This window comes from Euprymna scolopes, unplaced genomic scaffold (genome assembly GCF_053919585.1).
Source record: "Euprymna scolopes isolate OS-2025 unplaced genomic scaffold, ASM5391958v1 sca246, whole genome shotgun sequence".
In the NCBI taxonomy this organism is placed as follows: Eukaryota; Metazoa; Mollusca; class Cephalopoda; order Sepiida; family Sepiolidae; genus Euprymna; species Euprymna scolopes.
Window position 1 is genome coordinate 57,501 of NW_027633265.1, and position 4,363 is coordinate 61,863.

At 60.6% G+C, this 4,363-nt stretch overlaps 2 non-coding genes and 1 pseudogene across 2 annotated transcripts in view; all 3 read right to left on the minus strand.

Annotated features, from left to right (window-relative positions):
• The window catches only part of LOC145274025 (large subunit ribosomal RNA), a 5,722-nt gene extending 3,575 nt beyond the window's left edge, over positions 1-2,147 (minus strand). The window contains exon 1 of the ribosomal RNA XR_013866594.1: positions 1-2,147. This exon is cut by the window's left edge and continues 3,575 nt beyond it. This is a non-coding gene — a ribosomal RNA (large subunit ribosomal RNA).
• Positions 2,148-2,742: 595 nt separating this feature from the next.
• Positions 2,743-2,900, minus strand: LOC145274031 (5.8S ribosomal RNA). The gene has a single exon (XR_013866599.1). It is a non-coding gene; the product is annotated as a 5.8S ribosomal RNA (ribosomal RNA).
• A 394-nt stretch (positions 2,901-3,294) lies between these two features.
• Positions 3,295-4,363, minus strand: LOC145274023 (small subunit ribosomal RNA; annotated as a pseudogene; the record flags this gene model as incomplete).

Consider the following 4,363-nt stretch of genomic DNA (forward strand, 5'->3'; position numbering starts at 1 on the left):
TCCAATCGTTCGCTTTACCGGATGGAATTGCGACGATCGAGCGCCAGCTATCCTGAGGGAAACTTCGGAGGGAACCAGCTACTAGACGGCTCGATTGGTCTTTCGCCCCTACACCCGGTTCCGACGATCGATTTGCACGTCAGAGGCGCTTCGGACTTCCACCAGAGTTTCCTCTGGCTTCATCCCGACCGGGCGTGGATCGCCATCTTTCGGGTCCCTGGTCGCTCGCTACGCCAGAGTCGGCCGAGTCGTACTCGGAAAAAGGGGAAACCGACCCGGGGGTGATGCGCCCGCGCGCAGCGCCTAAACTCGACGACAAAATAGGACTAGTTCAAGCCGCGGGATCTCACCGATGGGCGGAAGGAGGATATGGAAGCTGGCGCCCGGCAATTCCCCTTTTTGGAAGATGCGCCGGTCCCCTCTCGGGGAGGAGGGAAAAACAACCGCACGTCAGCCACGAGCCTTCCCTCTCCTATCTCTCTCGGGAAGAGAGAAAAAAGGAAAAGTTGCGGGCACCGCAGCAGCGACGGCGGAAGGCCGAAAACGCCGCGCCGGCGGGATCGGGCACGGCTCGGAGGCGGGTGAGGCGAGGAGAAGACGACGGCACGAGACCGACGACACCCCCCGACGACCCCCGGACGACTTTGCCACGACACCTCTCCCGATCGACGCCCTCCTACACGCTCTCTCGCTTTCGCTTCGCCTTCGGGGTTAGTCAGAGGTGGCCCCTACGACTCGCGAACGGCCAGGACTCCTCGGTCCGTGTTTCAAGACGGGTCGGGTGGGTTGCCGATGCACGTCGCTGACCCGGGGTGGCGGGCGGCTCGAGTAAAAAAGCGTCGCCGAGCGACCTCTCCGGAAACGGAAACGGGCGCGGGCGGGGTTGCCCCCGACAAGAACCCGAAACGTCGGCGAGGTGCGTGACGGCGAGGCCGCGCCAGTCCTATCCCGCCTCTCATCGCGCACGCGCCCGAGACGGTGGGGCGCCTAAGGAGCGACACACAGAGTGCGTCGCCCGCACGCGACTTCCGGCGGGATCAAAACGGACCGGCTCGCCACGTGTAACGGATCGTGTCAGATTTCCTCCGTTCCCGGCAGAAAGGGGCAGTTACGTTCGCGGGCCCGACGGCCGGTGGCCCCCGACTTCACAAGGTGGGAAGACGGGGGTTTTCAGGGTGATGAAACGCCTGCCGCCTACGGAAAAAAACCCGCGTGTTCGACCTGCACGCCGGGAACGGGTCGCGACGACGGACCGGAGGGGAAGTGCGTCCGGTGCCGGCCGCGCGGAGGTCGCGCCGAAGCGCCCGCGCCATGATTACGCCGAGCGATGAGAAGGGGACGGGTGCAGCGGAGTCGCGCGCGGAGGGAGCAGGAGGAAAGAAGAAGCGGCGGCGACGGATGCGGCGGGTTAGGGCCCGGCGGCAGCAGCGATCGAGAGGACGAGTCCCCTCCGTCGCAGCCAACCGACGCAGCCACCTACCGACGCCGCGGTCGTCACCACGTTTCCCTTCCCGCTATCCACGCGGCCCGTCTCCTTCGTCGGCGACGCGGGCACAAAAGCTGGCCCGCGGAGAACGAGTTCCCCGCGGACACGACGAACGACGACCTGTGCCGCGACGGCCTCTCTTTCAAGAACACACATCGAGTTTGGGCTCGAGCCTAGGCAGCACCGGACTGAGTCCCCCCGCGATCGCGGTGAGCGGTCCCACCCGTTTACCCCTGGGCGGTTTCACGTTCTCTTGAACTCTCTCTCCAAAGTTCTTTTCAACTTTCCCTCACGGTACTTGTCGACTATCGGACTCGTCCCGGTATTTAGCCTTGGATGGAGCTTACCACCCGATTTGGGCTGCGTTCCCAAGCAACCCGACTCTCGGATCGAAGGCCGTCGCTCGCCGTCCGCACCGAATGGGCCTGGCACCCGCCGCGGGCGGCCCCGATCGAGGGAACTCCGAACTATGCGAGACGAAAACGAACGGCTGCCTTCGACCCATGCGCCACACGTCCCGAAGCCTTTAACTTGCGACGGGATTCGGCGTTGGGCTTCTCCCGGTTCACTCGCCGTTACTAAGGGAATCCCGGTTGGTTTCTTTTCCTCCGCTTAGCGATATGCTTAAGTTCAGCGGGTCGTCTCGTCCGAGCCGAGGGCGGCGGTTTTTAGTAGAGTGTGGTGTTTGGAGGAGAGGAATCTCGATCGGTACCCTCCGTGTGACGACGGCTGGCCGATATAGCGCCCGTCCGACCGAAAATGAAGAAGCCAACAATTAAAAAAAAAGCGTGGGTCCTCCCCATCCGACGTTGCCTACGACGCGGCCACCTTTTTACGGTGCGACGGCCGTGCTCGTCGCGCTGCTCGAGGCGTCGCTGAGAGACACCTTCATGAGGCAGAGAGCGAGACGAGCAGGCGGCGCTTACGTCGGCAGTCGGTTAGGTCGGTGCTTTTTTTTTTGTTTTGTTCTCCCTTCGGCTGCTTTCGGACAGACTCCTCCTGCTCCTCCTCCACAGTGTTTCTTCACGCGGTCGAAAAGGGAAAAGACTCCGCGGTCTGCCAGCGGGAGACGAAGGAGGAGGCCGGAGAGGGTTTTAAAAAAAAAAAAGACATTGAAAGGAGTCAATTCTTTTTTTATTTTTCTTCCCCCTCGTCACTCGCTCCTGCGACGTCCCGGTTACCACCGTGCCGAGGACCGGGCGGGCACGGGGACGGCAAGATGTCGTTTCGTTAACGGAGAAAGACATGTAACGTTCCGCCTCTCGACCGGACGTGGCCCCGAGACAAGGGATCTCGGGGCCGCAATGTGCGTTCGAGGTGTCGATGTTCACTGAGTCCTGCAATTCGCATCAGTTCTCGCGGCTGGCCGCGCTCTTCATCGACGGACGAGCCGAGTGATCCCCCGTCCAGGGTTCAGCACTTGGGTTTTTTATATTAGTTTTGTTTATATAGATTTAGTAGTGTGCGAGGAGGTCTGTGCGAGGAGGCGTGACGGCATTGCAATGTCGCGAGTAGTTTGTTTTTAGCTAGCGGCGGTGGCACAGCGGCTGCAAAAAAAACAAAAAACGATAAAGCGGCGACAAGGCAAAGAAGAAGCGGCCATCACTTGCGGTGGGCGAAAAAACAAACAGGTGGTAAGACGCGGAAGCAAGCAAGAAGAGCTGGGGCTTTAAAAACCTCCGCGTCACCACAAATCTATCTCTCGCTCCGCCTTTTATAGGTTTGTTTGCGCGCATTCGAGGCGTTGACGCCGACAGACAGAGGAGGTAGGCCGGAAAACAACAAACCAGTCTCGAACGGGAAAACGGTAATGATCCTTCCGCAGGTTCACCTACGGAAACCTTGTTACGACTTTTACTTCCTCTAAACGATCGGGTTCGGTCGTCTTCTCCAGGCATCGAACGCCGAGGCGTAGATGCACGAGTGTCGTGACGGACACGTCGCGCACTGCCCGGCGGCGTCGTCGGCCAGATCCGAGGACCTCACCGGACCGTTCGATCGGTAGTAGCGACGGGCGGTGTGTACAAAGGGCAGGGACGTGATCGACGCGGGCTGTTGACCCGCGCCTACCGGGAATTCCTCGTTCACGGGGTTGGTTACAGGCCCCGATCCCTATCACGGGAGGTGGTTCAGAGGTTTCCCAACCCTCTCGGGCCGGGGCGAAGTCCCCGCTGATACCTCCAGTGTAGCGCGCGTGCGGCCCCGGACATCTAAGGGCATCACAGACCTGTTATCGCTCCGCCTCGTGTGGCTTTCTGCCACCCGTCCCTCTAAGAAGTGCGTGAGAAAACCGACCCGGACCCGAGCGCCACGGAGGACGCCGAGCCCGCCGTAAAAATCACTGACATCGGCGCACTAGTTAGCAGGCCGGAGTCTCGTTCGTTATCGGAATCAACCAGACGGATCGCTCCACCAACTAAGAACGGCCATGCACCACCACCCACCGAATCGAGAAAGAGCTATCGATCTGTCAATCCTACCGGTGTCCGGACCGGGTGAGTTTTCCCGTGTTGAGTCAAATTAAGCCGCAGGCTCCACTCCTGGTGGTGCCCTTCCGTCAATTCCTTTAAGTTTCAGCTTTGCAACCATACTCCCCCCGGAACCGAACTCTGGTTTCCCGCAGGCTACCCGCCGGGTCATGGAAGCGAACGCCGGCGGATCGCCGGTCGGCATCGTTTACGGTCGGAACTACGACGGTATCTGATCGTCTTCGAACCTCCGACTTTCGCTCTTGATCGAGGAAAACGTGCTTGCCACACGCCATCGCTGCAGTTCGTCTTGCGACGATCCAAGAATTTCACCTCTAACGTCGCAATACGAGTGGCCCCGACCGCTCCCTTCGATCATTGCCTCGCCGTAGACGGAGACCGACAGACG